At 40.1% G+C, this 18810-nt stretch overlaps 1 pseudogene; it reads right to left on the bottom strand.

Annotated features, from left to right (window-relative positions):
• Positions 1-200: 200 nt before the first annotated feature.
• LOC129024131 (ADP-ribosylation factor-like protein 5A) lies at positions 201-1206 on the bottom strand (annotated as a pseudogene).
• Between the last annotated feature and the right edge of the window lie 17604 nt (positions 1207-18810).

The raw sequence follows: 18810 nt of genomic DNA, 5'->3' as shown, positions 1-18810 counted from the left end.
GGCTACACAATGTCCTGAGATGATTCATTATGAGAAAAATGTCTATTACAGCTTTAATAACTTACTCTGAAAAAACTAATGAAAAAGCAAATTGGAAGGTGAGACTTCATCTTTGTTTTCATTAAGTGGTCTTAATTTTTCTTCTTATAGAAAAAGTTTAAATCAGTTTATTATAAATATATCTAAACCATTAATTTTGCAGCTTTCAGGTAAAGTCTAGCACTTCATTTATACAAAATCTGTGAGAAGATGTCAGTAGAAATCACCTAATCTGAAGTCGTGACATCATCCATTCAAGTCCTTGGCACAATCCCTCACCAGTTAGAGCACAGCCTTCATGGGTATGCCACTGGTGATCTTTAATAGAAGTTAGCTTCAAAAACTGGGAGATTTCTGCAACAGTCATGCATTCTTTAACATCTTGTTTATTAGCAAAAATCAGCAATGCACCTTTTCTTAGGTCCTCATGTGCTAACATTTTATAGAGTTCTTCTCTAATTACAGAAATCCTCTCTCTGTAGTGTCCACAACAACTATTACGAACTCTGTGTTAATATATAAGTGTTCCAGGAAGAACGAAGAGATTCTTGGCCACCAATATCCCATATTAGGAAATGTGTATTATTAATCAATATCTCTTCTACATTACTTCCTACTACAGGAGATGTATGTACAACTTCATTCGTAGAGAATTGTTAAAGATGGTAGTTTTTCCTGAATTATCCAGCTTAACAATGATAACTTTGTACTCCTGGTGATTGAACAGTCTCCATATTCTGGTGAAGAGAATTCTCAGTCTCCGGCAGCCGCCCCCACCTCCAGACACCCGGGTCGCCTGGCCTCTCCAGGCTCAGGCTGAGGGGGAGGAGAGAGACTCGCTGGAACCTCCGCCTTTGCTGCTGCTCCTGCGCTGGCCACAGGCCCACTTTCAGGGAACCGGAGGGAGGCCAAAGCCCAGGCCACCCTGCCGCGCCCCCAGGCCCCGCTGCTGCCGCTGCCACACTCGCCTGGCTCGCGGACATCGCCGCCGCCACGTTGTCTGCAATGAGCCTCACAGGCCACCGTTGTCCCGCCAGCTCCTCTTGGCGGCTGCGGTGGCGATGACCCGATAGAATCTTTTGAGACGTGACTGACATTACAGGATTCCAAGACCTCTATAAACAAGATGTTGCTCTTTATGCTATCTGGGTTCTTTAAAAAATCCATTTCGTTATGTACCCAGTAGTCATTCAGGAGCAGGTTGTTCAGTTTCCATGTAGTTGAGCGGTTTTGAGTGAGTTTCTTAATCCTGAGTTCTAGTTTGATTGCACTGTGGTCTGAGAGACAGTGTTATAATTCCTGTCCTTTTACATTTGCTGAGGAGAGCTTTACTTCCAATTATGTGGTCAATTTTGGAATAGGTGTGGTGTGGTGCTGAAAAAATGTATATTCTGTTGATTTGGGGTGGAGAGTTCTGTAGATGTCTATTAGATCTGCTTGGTGCAGAGCTGAGTTCAATTCCTGGGTATCCTTGTTAACTTTCTGTCTGGTTGATCTGTCTAATGTTGACAGTGGGTGTTAAAGTTTCCGATTATTATTGTGTGGGAGAGTAAGTCTCTTTGTAGGTCACTCAGGACTTGCTTTATGAATCTGGGTGCTCCTGTACTGGGTGCATATATATTTAGGATAGTTAGCTCTTCTTGTTGAATTGATTCCTTTACCATTATGTAATGGCCTTCTTTGTCTCTTTTGATCTTTGTTGGTTTAAAGTCTGTTTTATCAGAGACTAGGATTGCAACCCCTGCCTTTTTTTGTTTTCCATTTGCTTGGTAGATCTTCCTCCATCCTTTTATTTTGAGCCTATGTGTGTCTCTGCACGTGAGATGGGTTTAAATATGGCACATATACACCATGGAATACTATGCAGCCATAAAAAAAATGAGTTTATTTCCTTTGTAGGGACATGGATGAAATTGGAAATCATCATTCTCAGTAAATTATCACAAGGACAAAAAACCAAACACCGCATGTTCTCACTCATAGGTGGGAATTGAACAATGAGAACACATGGACACAGGAAGGGGAACATCACACTCTGGGGACTGTTATGGGGTGGGGGGAGGGGGGAGGGATAGCATTAGGAGATATACCTAATGCTAAATGACGAGTTAATGGGTGCAGCACACCAGCATGGCACATGTATACATATGTAACTAACCTGCACATTGTGCACATGTACCCTAAAACTTAAAGTATAATAATAATAAAATAAAATAAAAATCCATACCACGAGACAACCTTTGGATAATAGGCTTAGAGTAAGTGCCCTTGGTGAGGTCCCTCAGTCCTGCTATACATCCTTAGTCCATTTATTCTCTCACACTTTTAAGTAACTACTTTACACATCGTCTTTTGTCTTGAAATCTTTTTTTCTTGTACTTTAAGTTCTGGGATACATGTGCAAAACGCACAGTTTTCTTACATAGGGATATGTGTGCCATGATGGTTTGCTGCACCTGTTGACCTGTCCTCTAAGTTCCCTCCCCTACCCCTCACCCCCCAACAAGCCCTGCTGCATGTTTTTCCCCACCGTGTCCATGTATTGCCATTGTTCAACTCCCACTTATGAGTGAGAACACTGGGTGTTTGGTTTTCTGTTCTTGTGCTAGTTTGCTGAGGATGATGGCTTCCAGCTTCATCCATGTCCCTGCAAAGAAGATAATCTCATTCCTTTTTATGGCTGTGTAGTATTCCATAGTGTATATGTACCATATTTTCTTTATCCAGTCTATCATTGATGGGCATGTGGGTTGGTTTCATGGCTTTGTTATTGTAAATAGTGCTACAGTAACCATAAGTGTGTATGTGCCTTTTAAGTAAAATGATTTATATTCCTTTGGGCATATCTCCAGTAATGAGATTGCAGGGTCAAATGATATTTCTGGTTCTAGATCCTTGAGGAATCACCATACTGTCTTCCACAATGGTTAAACTAATTTATATTCCCACTAACAGTGTAAAAGCATTCCTATTACTCCACAGCCTTGCCAGCATCTATTGTTACTTGACTTTTTAATACTTTTTTATACTCCTATATTGGGTGCATATATATTTAGAATAGTTAGCTCTTTTTGTTGAATAAATCCTTTTACCATTAGTTTTGCCTTTCTTTGTCTTTTTTGATCTTTGGTTTAAACGCTTTTCTTTCAGTGACTAGGATTGTAACTCCTGCTTTTTATTGCTTTCCATTTGCTTAGAAGATTTTTCTCCATCCCTTTATTTTGAGCCTATATGCGTCTTTGCATATCAGATGTGTCTCCTGAATACAGCACACCATTGTATCTTGAATCTTTATCCAATTTGCTAGTCTGTGTCTTTTAATTGGGGCATTTAGCTCATTTACCTTGAAGGTTAGTATTGTTATGTGTGAATTTGATCATGTCACCATTATTCTTTTTTTTATTTTTTATTTATTTATTATTATTATTATTATTATACTTTAGGTTTTATGGTACATCTGCGCAATGTGTAGGTAAGTTACATATGTATACATGTGCCATGCTGGTGCGCTGCACCCAATAACACGTCATCTAGCATTAGGTATATCTCCCAATGCTATCCCTCCCCCCTCCCCCAACCCCACAACAGTCCCCGAAGTGTGATGTTCCCCTTCCTGTGTCCATGTGTTCTCAGTGTTCAATTCCCACCTATGAGTGAGAATATATGGTGTTTGGTTTTTTGTCCTTGCGATAATTTACTGAGAATGATGATTTCCAATTTCATCCATGTCCCTACAAAGGATATGAACTCATCATTTTTTATGGTTGCATAGTATTCCATGGTGTATATGTGCCACATTTTCTTAATCCAGTCTATCATTGTTGGATATTTGGGTTGGTTCCAAGTCTTTGCTATTGTGAATACTGCCACAATAAACATATGTGTGCATGTGTCTTTATAGCAGCATGATTTATAGTCCTTTGGGTATATACCCAGTAATGGGATGGCTGGGTCAAATGGAATTTCTAGTTCTAGATCCCTGAGGAATCACCACACTGACTTCCACAATGGTTGAACTAGTTTACAGTCCCACCAACACAGTAAAAGTGTTCCTATTTCTCCACATCCTCTCCAGCACCTGTTGTTTCCTGACTTTTTAATGATTGCCATTCTAACTGGTGTGAGATGGTATCTCATTGTGGTTTTGATTTGTATTTCTCTGATGGCCAGTGATGGTGAACATTTTTTCATGTGTTTTTTGGCTGCATAAATGTCTTCTTTTGAGAAGTGTCTGTTCATGTCCTTCACCCACTTTTTGATGGGGTTGTTTGTTTCTTTCTTGTAAATTTGTTGGAGTTCATTGTAGATTCTGGATATTAGCCCTTTGTCAGATGAGTAGGTTGCAAAAATTTTCTCCCATTTTGTAGGTTGCGTGTTCACTCTGATGGTAGTTTTTTTTGCTGTGCAGAAGCTCTTTAGTTTAATTAGATCCCATTTGTCAATTTTGGCTTGTGTTGCCATTGCTTTTGGTGTTTTAGACATGAAGTCCTTGCCCATGCCTATGTCCTGAATGGTATTGCCTAGGTTTTCTTGTAGGGTTTTTATGGTTTTAGGTCTAACATTTAAGTCTTTAATCCATCTTGAATTGATTTTTGTATAAGGTGTAAGGAAGGGATCCAGTTTCAGCTTTCTCCATATGGCTAGCCAGTTTTCCCAGCACCATTTAATTAAACAGGGAATCCTTTCCCCATTTCTTGTTTTTCTCAGGTTTGTCAAAGATCAGATAGTTGTAGATATGCAGCATTATTTCTGAGGGCTCTGTTCTGTTCCATTGATCTATATCTCTGTTTTGGTACCAGTACCATGCTGTTTTGGTTACTGTAGCCTTGTAGTATAGTTTGAAGTCAGGTAATGTGATGCCTCCAGCTTTGTTCTTTTGGCTTAGGATTGACTTGGCGATGCGGGCCCTTTTTTGGTTCCATATGAACTTTAAAGTAGTTTTTTTCCAATTCTGTAAAGAAAGTCATTGGTAGCTTTTATGGGGATGGCATTGAATCTGTAAATTACCTTGGGAAGGAGGGCCATTTTCACGATATTGATTCTTCTTACCCATGAGCATGGAATGTTCTTCCATTTGTTTGTATCCTCTTTTATTTCCTTGAGCAGTGGTTTGTAGTTCTCCTTGAAGAGTTCCTTCACCTCCCTTGTAAGTTGGATTCCTAGGTATTTTATTCTCTTGGAAGCAATTGTGAATGGGAGTTCACTCATGATTTGGCTCTCTGTTTGTCTGTTATTGATGTATAAGAATGCTTGTGATTTTTGTACATTGATTTTGTATCCTGAGAATTTGCTGAAGTTCCTTATCAGCTTAAGGAGATTTTGGGCTGAGACAATGGGGATTTCTAGATATACAATCATATCATCTGCAAACTGGGACAATTTGACTTCCTCTTTTCCTAATTGAATACCGTTTATTTCCTTCTCCTGCCTAATTGCCCTGGCCAGAACTTCCAACACTATGTTGAATAGAAGTGGTGAGAGAGGGCATCATTGTCTTGTGCCAGTTTTCAAAGGGAATGCTTCCAGTTTTTGCCCATTCAGTATGATATTGGCTGTGGGTTTGTCATAGATAGCTCTTATTATTTTGAGATACGTCCCATCAATATCTAATTTATTGAGGTTTTTAGCATGAAGGGTTGTTGAATTTTGTCAAAGGCCTTTTCTGCATCTATTGAGATAATCATGTGGTTTTTGTCTTTGGTTCTGTTTATATGCGGGATTACATTTATTGATTTGCATATATTGAACCAGCCTTGCATCCCAGGGATGAAGCCCACTTGATCATGGTGAATAAACTTTTTGATGTGCTGCTGGATTCTGTTTGTCAGTATGTTATTGAGGATATTTGCATCAATGTTCATCAAGGCTATTGGTCTAAAATTCTCTTTTTTTGTTGTGTCTCTGCCAGGCTTTGGTATCAGGATGATGCTGGCCTCATAAAATGAGTTAGGGAGGATTCCCTCTTTTTCTATTGATTGGAATAGTTTCAGAAGGAGTGGTACCAGCTCCTCCTTGTACCTCTGGTAGAATTCAGCTGTGAACCCATATGGACCTGGCCTTTTTTTGGTTGGTAAGCTATTGATTATTGCCACAATTTCAGCTCCTGTTATTGGTCTATTCAGAGATTCAACTTCTTCCTGGTTTAGTCTTGGGAGGGTGTATGTGTCCAGGAATTTATCCACTTCTTCTAGATTTTCTAGTTTATTTGCATAGAGGTGTTTGTAATATTCTCTGGTGGTAGTTTGTATTTCTGTGGGATCAGTGGTGATATCCCCTTTATCATTTTTTATTGCATCTATTTGATTCTTCTCTCTTTTTTTCTTTATTAATCTTGCTAGTGGTCTATAAATTTTGCTGATCCTTTCAAAAAACCAGCTCCTGGATTCATTTATTTTTTGAAGGGTTTTTGGTGTCTCTATTTCCTTCAGTTCTGCTCTGATTTTAGTTATTTCTTGCCTTCTGCTAGCTTTTGAATGTGTTTGCTCTTGCTTTTCTAGTTCTTTTAACTGTGATGTTAGGGTGTCAATTTTGGATCTTTCCTGCTTTCTCTTGTGGGCATTTAGTGCTATAAATTTCCCTCTACACACTGCTTTGAATGTGTCCCAGAGATTCTGGTATGTTGTGTCCTTGTTCTCGTTGGTTTCAAAGATCATCTTTATTTCTGCCTTCATTTTGTTATGTACCCAGTAGTCATTCAGGAGCAGGTTATTCACTTTCCATGTAGTTGAGTGGTTTTGAGTGAGATTCTTCATCCTGAGTTCTAGCTTGATTGCACTGTGATCTGAGAGATAGTTTGTTGTAATTTCTGTTCTTTTACATTTATTGAGGAGAGCTTTACTTCCAAGTATGTGGTCAGTTTTGGAATAGGTGTGGTGTGGTGCTGAAAAAAAAATGTATATTCTGTTGATTTGGGGTGGAGAGTTCTCTAGATGTCTATTAGGTCTGCTTGGTGCAGAGCTGAGTTCCATTCCTGGGTATCCTTGTTGACTTTCTGTCTCGTTGATCTGTCTAATGTTGACAGTGGGGTGTTAAAATCTCCCATTATTAATGTGTGGGAGTCTAAGTCTCTTTTAGGTCACTCAGGACTTGCTTTATGAATCTGGGTGCTCCTGTATTGGGTGCATAGATATTTAGGATAGTTAGCTCTTCTTGTTGAATTGATCACTTTACCATTATGTAATGGTCTTGTCTCTTTTGATCTTTGTTGGTTTAAAGTCTGTTTTATCAGAGACTAGAATTGCAACCCCTGCCTTTTTTTGTTTTCCATTTGCTTGGTAGATCTTCCTCCATCCTTTTATTTTGAGCCTATGTGTCTCTCTGCACGTGAGATGGGTTTCCTGAATACAGCACACTGATGGGTCTTGAGTCTTTATCCAATTTGAAGCAGTCTGCCCGTTCTCAGATCTCCAGCTGCGTGCTGGGAGAACCACTGCTCTCCTCAAATCTGTCAGACAGGGACATTTAAGATTGCAGAGTTTACTGCTGTCTTTTTGTTTGTCTGTGCCCTGCCCCCAGAGGTGGTGCCTACAGAGGCAGGCAGGCCTCATTGAGCTGTGGTGGGCTCCACCCAGTTCAAGCTTCCAGGCTGCTTTGTTTACCTAAGCGAGCCTGGGTAATGGCGGGCACCCCTCCCTCAGCCTCGCTGCCGACTTGCTGTTTGATCTCAGACTGCTGTGCTAGCAATCAGCGAGACTCCGTGGGCATAGGACCCTCTGGGCCAGGTGCAGGATATAATCTCCTGGGGCACTGTTTCCTAAGCCCATCGGAAAAGGACAGTATTCAGGTGGTAGTGGCCCGATTTTCCAGGTGCCGTCTGTCACCCCTGGAAAGGGAACTCCTTGACCCCTTGTGCTTCCCGAGTGAGGCAATGCCTCGCCCCTGCTTCAGCTGGTGTACGGTGTGCTCACCCAGTGACCTGCGCCCACTGTCTGGCACTCCCTAGTGAGATGAACATGGTACCTCAGATAGAAATGCAGAAATCACCTGTCTTCTGCGTCGCTCACGCTGGGAGCTGTAGACCGGAGCTGTTCCTATTCTTCCATCTTCCATGTCATCATTATTCTATATGGTTTCTTTGCACATTAATTGATGGTTTTTTTTAATAGTGTCATTGGTCTTTATATTTTGGCGTGTTTTTGCAGTGGCTCGTACCTGTTTTTCCTTTGCATATTTAGTGCTCCCTTCTGAAACTCTTGCAAGGGAGGCCTGGTGATAACAAAATCTTTCAGCATTTGCTTGTCTGGAAATGATTTTATTTTTCCTTCACTTATGAAGCTTAGTTTGGCTGGATATAAAATCCTGGGTTGAAGATTATTTTCTTTAAGAATATTGAATATTGGCTGGCCCCGCTCTCTTATGGCTTGTAGAGTTTCTGCTGAAGCTCCATTCTTAGTCTGATGGGCTTCCCTTTGTAGGTTACTTTGCCTTTCTCTCTGGCTGCCCTTAACATGTTTTCCTTCATTTCAATCTTGGAGAATCTGACGATTATGTGTCTTGATATTAATCTTCTCAAGGAGTATCTTAGTTGTGTTCTCTGTATTTCTTGAATTTGCATGTTGGTCTTTCTTGCTAGGTTGGGGAAGTTCTCTTGGATAATATCGTGAAGTGTGTTTTGCAGCTTGTTTCCATTCTCCCCACCTCCTTCAGGTACTCCAATCAATCGTAGGTTTGCTCTTTTTACAAAGTCCTATATTTCCTGGAGTCTTTGTTTGTTCCCTTTCATTTTTTTTCTCTAATCTTGTCTGCATGCCTTATTTCAGCAAGGTGGTCTTCAAACTCTGATATCCTTTCTTCTGCTTGGTCTATTCGCCTATTGATACTTCTGTATGCTTCACGAAGTTCTCATGCTGTGTTTTTCAGCTCCATCAGGTCATTTGTTTCTCTCTAAACTGATTATTCTAGTTAGCAGCTCCTCTAACTTTTTATAAAGGTTCTTAGCTTCTTTGCTTTGGAATAGAATATGCTCTTTAGCTCAGCATAGTTTTTTATTATCCATCTTCTGAAGCCTGCTTCTATCAATTCATTCGTCTCATTTTCCATCCAGCTCTGTGCCCTTGCTGGGAGACCATGCAATCATTTGGAAAAGAGTCACTATAGCCTTTTGGGTTTTCATCTTTTTTTGTTGATTCTTTCTCATCTTTGTGAGTTTGTCTAGTTTCAATTTTGAGGCTGTTGACCCTTGGATGAGGTTTTTGTAGGGACTTTTTTTGTTGTTGATTCTTTTGTTGCTTTCTGTTTGTTTTTCTTTCAATCATCAGGTCTCTTTTCTGTAGAGCTGCTGTGGTTTGCCGGATGTTCACTTCAGGCCCTATTCATCTGGTTCGCTCCAGCACCTGGAGATGTCACTCAAGGAGGCTGGAGAACAGCAAAGATGGGTGGCTGCTCTTTCTTCTGAAATCTCTAATATCAAGGGGCACCAACCTGATGCCAGTAGGATCACTCCTGTATAGGGTGTCTGACAACTCCTGTTGGAGGGTCTCACCCGGTTGGATGTCATGGGGAATAGGACCCTTTTAATGAAGCACTTTGACTGTCCCTTGATGGAGGGGGTGTGCTTCATTGAGGGGAAACCTACTCGTCTGGGCTTCCTGGATTCCTCAGAAATATTAGGAGGAAAGGCTAAGTCTGTTGGTCTGCCAAGACTGTGGCGGCCTCTCCCACCAGGGGCTCAGGCCCAGGTAGATCTGGCTTCTGTCCCTGAGCCTCTGGCTGGAGTTGGAGTTCCTGCAGGGAAGCCCCACTCAGTGAGAAAGGATAAGTCAGTTTCAGACCTGAAGAGGCGCTCTGGCCGCAGTCTGTCACTGTCAGTGTGTTGGGCTGTGAGGGACACTTCTTGGGACCAAGCCGTCCAGCCTCCCTAGCTCCAGCAGGGAAAAAGCATGGCCCAGAGCTATAGAGATGGATTGCACGCTTTCCCTGCCCAGAGAGCTTAGTGTCTTAGACAACTGTGAATCCCAGTATTGGCTCCTGCCCCTCTCCAAGGGGCTCAAAGGGCTTAGACAGCAGACAGTTGCAGCTGTGCTGCTGGTCGCCTTCCCCTCAGGAGCTCAGCATGCTTAAGCAAATTCTAGCTGAGAGGTGCTTGAGAATCTGCACGGCTATGGGTTGGGGCCCTCAGCCCTAGTGGTGTGGGTTTGCGAGTGGGATCTTCTGATCTGTGGGTTGCACAGTTCTGTGGAAAAAGCATGGTTTCCCTGGCTGGGTGGGACATTTACCACCACTCTTAGCTTGGGTGTGGGGGCTCCTATGCCTCATGCTGCTCTCAGGTGGCCACCGCAGGACACTGCTCTTTCTTCCTCTCCATGGATCACGCCAGCCGCTTAATCAGTTCTGGTGAGAGAACCTGGATATCTTGGTTGCTGTCAAAGGATTCACATGCTAATTATGGTTCTTTCCGATGGGAGACTCTGATCACTGCTGTTTCTGGTCAGCCATCTTGGCCCCAACCCAGTAAATTCCTTTTGACCCCGCCCCAATAAATTTCTGTCCTGGAAGCTTTAACATCCTTTTCATTTTCACTCTCAATTGACGACCTTATCTCCTATTGTACTAAGAATACAGATACAATTAAAAGTGAATATCACACATACTTCTATCACTGTGTCTACAAACATATGAGATATACAGCCATATATTCTTCCACCTCACATGCTATTACAAATAAACCTCCAGCAAAAGCTAGAAATCCATTTTTGCACTATATTCCATTCTATCCCTTTTCTTTCTCTCTCTCTTATATACCACCTCCACAGCATACAGGAAGGCTTATTTTTCCTTTCTAAACAAGGAAGTCTTCCTCTAATTATTCCTCACATTTCTCTGTTTTGTTTATAATAAAGCTCCTCAATACGACCGGATGCGGTGGCTCGTGCCTGTAACCCCAGAACTTTGGGAGGCTGAGGCGGGCGAGTTTGAGACCAGCCTGGCCAACATGGTGAAATGCCGTCTCTATTAAAAATACAAGAAATTAGCTGGGCATGGTGGCGGGTGCCTGTAATCCCAGCTACTCGGGAGGCTGAGGCAGGAGAATCACTTGAACCCGGGAGGTGGAAGTTGCAGTGAGCCGAGATCGAGCCACTGCACTCCAGCCTGGGTGACAGTGCAAAACTGCATCTCACACACACAAAATATTGTGTAAATAAAAAATTGCTACTTTTTTTTTCTAATTCTTTCAAGCAAGGCCCTTGATTTACCCTACTCTTGTTTCCACTGCATTAATTAGCCAAGCATTTCCTTCTGTGTTATCTTTCTTTTTCTTTCCCCTGAGATGGAGTCTTGCTGTGTCACCCAGGCTGGAGAGCAGTGGCATGATTTTGGCTCACTGCAACTTCCGTCTTCCTGGTTCAAGCAATTCTCCTTACCTCAGCCTCCCGAGTAGCTGGGATTACAGGCACCTGCCACTAGGCCTCGCTAATTTTTGTATTTTTTAGTAGAGACAGGCTTTCATCATGCTGGCCAGGTTGGTCTTGAACTCCTGACCTCAGGTTATCCCTGCCTAGGCCTCCCAAAGTGCTGGGATTACAGGCGTGAGCCACTGCACTTGGCCCTGTGTTATCTTTAACTCACTGCCTTCCATATATATGTGCCACTGGTTCTCAAAGTATGGTTTCCAGGCCTGCAACATCATTATCACCTGGGAACTTGTTAAAAATGCAAATTTTATGGATCCATCTCCGACCTTTAATATCAGAAACTCTAAGAAGCCTACTTTGCAGAAGTAGGCTTCAGAAGATATGTATTGAAAAACTACGCTGATCTAACGGATCATGTTCTAACCCAATGCAAAGAAGCTAATTTCTCAGCAATTTGTATTCTAACAAGTCCTTCAGGTGACTTTGGTTCGTGCTAATGTCTGATAATCATTTTCCTACAAGGAATTTAATAAATATTCTCATTGCGGTTGCCACTCTGATGGGGAAAGGGCAGATTCTATAAAGAAAGCAATGAAGAGACTGCATCATAAAGGTGTAGCTTCTTGGCACCTGGCTGTGAAATGTCTTCTTTCAGAAAAAAGAGAGGCTAGGCACAAAAAGAGTGTATTAAGTTGGTGGTAGAGATGGAGATTTGCTATGGTTCTACCATAGTTGCTTGCCCAGATCTACATGGGCTGATAGTCTAAGAACCTTTCTGTAGCATCTAGAAGCATCCTTGCTAGGGTCTCTTAATGCCATTAAAGAAAAAGTTTAGGTACTATAGAATAGGGACTATCATTGTAAGGTATGATATAGGAAGAAATGAACTTTTAAAATTTGTCCACAACTTTGATACTTAGCTGATTCATCCATGATAGAAACGCAAAATGTTTTTCCCCTTAGGAAACCCTAAATTTCACATGGGTCTAGGTGCTCCATTTATTTGAGAATAATTATGGAGACCCTGTGGAATCTATATGCTGCTTTATAAGATCCTCAGAAATTTCTGCCTCACTTTTTCTTCAGGATGTTGGTGTAAAGCATGAATAATCAGCACATTGCCATTTGATTTGATGAGGTTAAAAAGAGTTCCTCACATACAGGAAGGCTGTGTCATTTCAAAGTCCTATTCCTTGTATTCCTGTCTACAAGTTTTCATGAGTAGACTAGTGAGTACACATGAGGGATAGTTGAGAGTCTTCTGACTTGCCTTTCTTAATTAAACAATATTCTATTTTACCTAACTTTTCCATATGGCTAGCCAGTTTTCACAGCACCATTTATTAAATAGGGAATCCTTTCCCCATTGCTTGTTTTTGTCAGGTTTGTCAAAGATCAGATAGTTGTAGATATGCGGTGTTATTTCTGAGTGCTCTGTTCTGTTCCATTGATCTATATCTCTGTTTTGGTACCAGTACCATGCTGTTTTGGTTACTGTAGCCTTGTTGTATAGTTTGAAGTCAAGTAGTGTGATGCCTCCAGCTTTGTTCTTTTGGCTTAGGATTGACTTGGCAGTGCGGGCTCTTTTTTGGTTCCATATGAACTTTAAAGTAGTTTTTTCCAATTCTGTGAAGAAAGTCACTGGTAGCTTGATGGGGATGGCATTGAATCTATCAATTACCTTGGGCAGTATGGCCATTTTCACGATATTGATTCTTCCTATCCATGAGCATAGAATGTTCTTCCATTTGTTTGTGTCCTCTTTTATTTCACTGAGCAGTGGTTTGTAGTTCTCCTTGAAGAGGTCCTTCACATCCCTTGTAAGTTGGATTCCTAGGTATTTTATTCTCTTTGAAGCAATTGTGAATGGGAGTTCACTCATGATTTGGCTCTCTGTTTGTCTGTTATTGGTGTATAGGAATGCTTGTGATTTTTGCACATGGATTTTTTATCCTGAGACTTCACTGAAGTTGCTTATCAGCTTAAGGAGATTTTGGGCTGAGATGATGGGGTTTTCTAAATATACAATCATGTCATCTGTAAACAGGGACAATTTGACTTCCTCTTTTCCTAATTGAATATCCTTTATTTCTTTCTCCTGCCTGATTGCCCTGGGATTATGGCCATTCTTACAGGAGTAGGGTGGTATCGCTTTGTGATTTTGATTTGAATTTCCATGATCATTAGTGATGTTGAGAACTTTTTCTTTTTCTAATTGACCATTTGTATATCTTCTTTTGAGAATTGTCTATTCATGTCCTAAGCCCATTTTTTGATGGGATTGTTTGTTTTGTTCTTGGTGATTTGTTTGAGTTAGTTGTAGATTCTGGATATTAGTCCTTTGCAGATGTATAGATTGTCAAGATCTTCTATTCTGTGGATTGTCTTCTTAGTCTGCTGTTTCTTTTGCTGTGCAGAACCTCTTTCGTTTAATTAAATCCCTCCTATTTATCTTTGTTTTTGTTGCATTTGCTTTTGGGTTATTGGTCATGAAATCCTTGCCTAAGCCAATGTCTAGAAAGATCTTTCTGATGTTATCTTCTGGAATATTTATGGTTTCAGGTCTTGGAGTTCAGTCCTTGATCCACCTTAAGTTGATTTTTCTATAAAGTGAGAGATGAGGTTCCAGTTTTATTGTTCTACATGTGGTTTGCCGATTATCCCAGCACCATTTTTTGAATAGGGTGTTTTTTCCCCACTTTATGGTTTTGTTTGCTTTCTCCAAGATCAGTTGGCTGTAAGTATTTGGGTTTATTTCTGATTTCTATACTCTGTTCCATTAGTATATATGCCTATTTTTATACCTGTACCATGCTGTTTTGGTGTTTTGGTGATTATGGCCTTATAATATAGTTTGAAGTCAGGTAATGTGATGCCTCCAGATTTGGTAATTTTGCTTAGATTTAGTTTGGCTATGTGGGCTTTTTTTTGGTTTCATATACATTTTAGGACTTTTTTTTTTTGTAGTCCTGTGAAGAATGATGATGGTATTTTGATGAGAGTTGCATTGAATTTGTAGGTTGCTTTTTGCCGTATGGTCATTTTCACACTATTAATTCTACCCGTCCATGAGCGTGGGATGTGTTTCCATTTGTTTGTGTCATCTATGATTTCTTTCAGCAGTATTTTCTGTTTCTTTTTTTTTTTTTTCTGGTAGGGGTCTTTCATGTCCTTGGTTAGGTATATTGTTACGTATTTTCTTTCTTTTTTTTGCACGTATTGTAAAAGGGGTTGAGTTCTTGACTTGATTCTCAGCTTGGTCACTGTTGGTGTGTAGCAGAGCTACTGATTTGTGTACATTAATTTTACATTCCAAAAGTTTGCTGAATTGATTTATCTGTTGGAAGAGCTTTTTGAAGAAATATTTATTTTCTAGTTATACAATAATATAATCAGCAAACAGCGACTATTTGACTTCTTTTTTACCGATTTGGATGTGCTTTATTTCTCTTGTCTGATTGCTCTGGCTAGGACTTCCAGTACTATGTTGAACAAAAGTGGTGAGAGTGGGCATCCTTGTCTTGTTCCAGTTCTCTGAGGGAATGCTTTCAACTTTTCCCCATTCAGTATTCTGTTGGCTGTCATTTGTCATAGATAGCTTTTGTCATAGATGAGGTATATCCTTTGTATGCTGATTTTGCTGAGGGTTGTAATCATAAAGCAATGCTGAATTTTGTCCAATGCTTTTCTGAATGTTTTGAGATAATAATGTGATTTTTGTTTTTAATTCTGTTTATGTGGTGTATCACATTTATTAACTTGAATATATTAAGCCGTTCCTGCACCCCTGGTATGAAACCCACTTGGTCATGGTGGATTATCTTTTGGATATTCTCTTGGATTCGATTAGCTAGTATTTTGTCAATAATTTTTGCGTCTATGTTCATCAGTTATATTGGTCTTCAGATTTCTTTTTTTTTTGTTACGTCTTTCTCTGATTTTGGTCTTATGGTAATACTGGCTTCATAGAATGATTTAGGGAAAATTTTATCTTTCTTTATCTTGTGAAATAGTATCAATAAGATTGGTACCAATTGTTTTTTAAATGTCTGATTAAATTAAGCTGTGAATGCCTGTTCTCCTGGATTTTTTTGTTGGTAATTTTTATTACATTTTCAATTTTGCTACTTGTTGTTGTTTTGTTCAGGGTTTTCAATTCTTCCTGATTTAAGTTAGGAGGGTTGCATATTTCTAGAAATTTATCCATCATCTCTAGGTTTTCTAGTTCATTCATGTAAAGGTTCATAGTAGCCTTGAGTAATCTTGTATTTCTGTGATGTCGGTTGTAATATCTCTCATTTCCTTTCTAATTGAGCTTATTTAAATCTTCTCTCTTCTTTTCTTGGTTAATCTTGCTAATGGTCTATCAATTTTATTTATCTTGTCAAACAACCAGCTTTTTGTTTTATTTAATTTTGTATTTTTTGGTTTCAATTTTATTCAGTTCTGCTCTGATCTTCGTTATTTCCTTTTCTGTGCTGGGTTTGGGTTTGGTTTCTTCTTGTTTCTCTAGTTCCTTGAGGTTTGACCTTAGATTGTCTATTTGTGCTATTTCAGACTTTTTGATGTAAGTATTTAAGGCTATAAACTTTCCTCTTAACACTGCCTTTGCTGTATCCAAGAGGTTTTCATAGGTTGTGTCACTATTATTGTTCAGTTCCCAGAATTTCAAAATTTCCATCTTGATTTCGTTGTTGACCCAATGATTATTCAGGAGCAGGTTATTTAATTTCTATGTATTTGATATCCATTTTTGTTCCACTGTTGTCTGAGTGCTTCACATAATTTTAATTTACTTTAATTTATTGAGACTTGTTTTGTGGCTACTACATCATCTATCTTGGAGAAAGTTCCATGCACTGATGAATAGAATGTGTATTCTGTGGTTGTTGGGTAGAAGGTTCTGTAAATAACTGTTAAGTCATTTGTTCTAAGGTATAGTTTAAATTCATTGTTTCTTTGTTGACTTTCTGTCTTGATAACTTGTCTAGTGCTGTCAGTAGAGATTGAAGTCCCATACTATTATTGTGTTACTGTCTATCTCATTTCTTAGGTCTCGTAGTAATTGTTTTATAAATTTGGGAGCTCCAGTGTTAGATGCACATATATTCAGGATTGTGATATTTTCCTGTTGGATAAGGTGTTTTATCATTATATAATATCCCTCTTTTTTCAACTGCTGTTGCTTTAAATTTTGTTTTGTCTGATATAAGAATAGCCATTCCTGCTCTCTTTTTGTATCCATTTGCATGGAATGTCTTTTTCCACCTTTTTAACTCAAGTTTATGTGAGTTCTTATGTGTTAGATGAGTAACTTGAGGGCAGCAGATACTGCCCTCAAGAGGCCTTACCCATGGGTAAGCCCTCAATGCTTATCCATTCTGCCATTTTTTATCTTTTAAGTGGAACGTTAATGCCATTTAAATTCAATGTTTGCAATGAGATGTGAGGTGGTGTTTCATTCATCATGCTATTTGTTGCCTGAATACCTTCATTTTATTTTATTTATTGTATTTTTGTTTTATATGTCCTGTGAGATTCATGCTTTAAAGAGTTTTTTTTTTTTTTATGTGTTTCCAGGATTCATTTCAAGATTTAGGGCTCCTTTTATTGGTTCTTGTAGTGCTGGCTTGGTAGTGGTGAATTCTGTCAGCATTTGCTTGTCGGAAATAAGCTGTACGTTTCCTTCATTTATAAAGCTGTTTTGCTGAATACAAAATTCTAGACTGATAATTGTTTTGTTTAAGGAGACTGAAGATAGGGCCCCAATCCCTTCTAGCTTGTAGGGTTTCTGCTGAGAAATTTGCTGTTAGTCTAATAGGTTTTTCTTTATAGGTTACCTGGTGCCTTTGCCTCATAGGCATTACGATTATTTCCTCATCTTGACTTTAGGTAACCTGATGACTATATGCCTAGGCAATGATCTTTTTGTGATGAATTTCTCTGGTGTTCTTGGAGCTTCTTGTATTTGGATGTCTAGATCTCTAGCAATTCTGGGCAAGTCTTCCTCAGTTATTTCCCCAAATGAGTTTTTCAAAGTTTTGGATTTCTCTTCTTTTTCAGGAATGCCAATTATTCTTATGTTTGGTCATTTAACATAGTCCCAAACTTTTTGGAGTCTTTGTTTATGTTCACTTTTTAAAAGTTCTCATTTCTTTGTCTTTGATGGATTGGGTTATTTCAAAAACTTTGTCTTTGAGCTCTGAAGTTCTTTCTTTTGCTTGTTTAATTCCATTGCTGAAACTTTCCAGTAAATTTTGCATTTCTGTAAGTGTGTCCTTTATTTCCTGAAGTTGTGATTGTTTTGTATTTATGCTAATTCACTGAAGGTTTCTCTCCTCATACCTTGTATCATTTTTAAAAAAATTTCCTTAAGTTGGGCATCACCTTCTTCTGGTGCCTCTTTGATTAGCTTAATAATCGACCTTCTGAATTCTTTTTCTGGCAATTCAGGGATTTCTTCTTGTTTTGGATCCATTGCTGGTGAGCTAGCTTGATTTTTTTGGTGGGCATTAAAGAATCTTGTTTTGTCATATTATCAAAATTGTTTTTCTGGTTTCTTCTCATTTGAGCAGGCTATGTCAGAGGGAAGATCTGGGGCTCAAGGGCTGGTGTTCAGATTCTTTTGACCCACAGTGTGCCCCCTTGATTCAGTACTCTCCCCCTTTTCTTTGGGATGTGGCTTCCTGAGAGCAAACTGTAGTGATTGTTGTTTCTTTTCTGGATCTAGCCACCCAGCATAAGTGCCAGGCTTTGGGCTGTTTTTTTGTCAGGGGGTGTCTGTACAGAGTCCTGTGATGTGAACCATCTTCAGATCGCTCAGCCATGGATACCAGCATCTGCTCTGGTGTAGGGGGCAGGGGAGTTGAATGGACTCTGTGTTGGTCTTTAGTTGTAGTTGTTTAGTGTACTAGTTTTGTGCTGGTTGGCCACTTGCCAAGAGGTGGTGCTTTCAAGAGAGCATCAGCTGTGGTAGTATAGGGAGGATCAGGCAGTGGGTGGGGCCCTAGAACTCCAAAAGAATATGATTTTTTACTTCAACTACCAGGTCGGTGGGGAAAGACCATGGTGGGACAGGGTTAGTTGTATCTGAGCTCAGACTCTCTGGGTTGGGTTTGTTGTGACTGCTGTGGGGGACGGGGTGTGGTTCCCATGTCATTGGAGGTACGTTCTCAGGAGGATTATGGCTGCCTCTGCTGTGTCATGCAGGTTGTCAGGGAAGTGGGGGAAAGCTGTCAGTCGCAGGCCTCACCCAGCTCCCATGCAACCCAAAAGACCGGTCTTACTCCCACCCTGCCCCAACCAACAGCACCCAGCACCAACTTTGTTTCCAGGTAGTGAATGAGCAGGCTAAGAACTTGTCCCAGGCTACCAGCCTCCCAGCTGAGAAAGCAAGCAAGGCTTTCACACCTCCTTCACC

Source organism: Pongo pygmaeus, chromosome X, assembly GCF_028885625.2.
Source record: "Pongo pygmaeus isolate AG05252 chromosome X, NHGRI_mPonPyg2-v2.0_pri, whole genome shotgun sequence".
Classification (NCBI taxonomy): Eukaryota; Metazoa; Chordata; class Mammalia; order Primates; family Hominidae; genus Pongo; species Pongo pygmaeus.
This window is presented reverse-complemented; position numbering and strand designations above follow the sequence as displayed.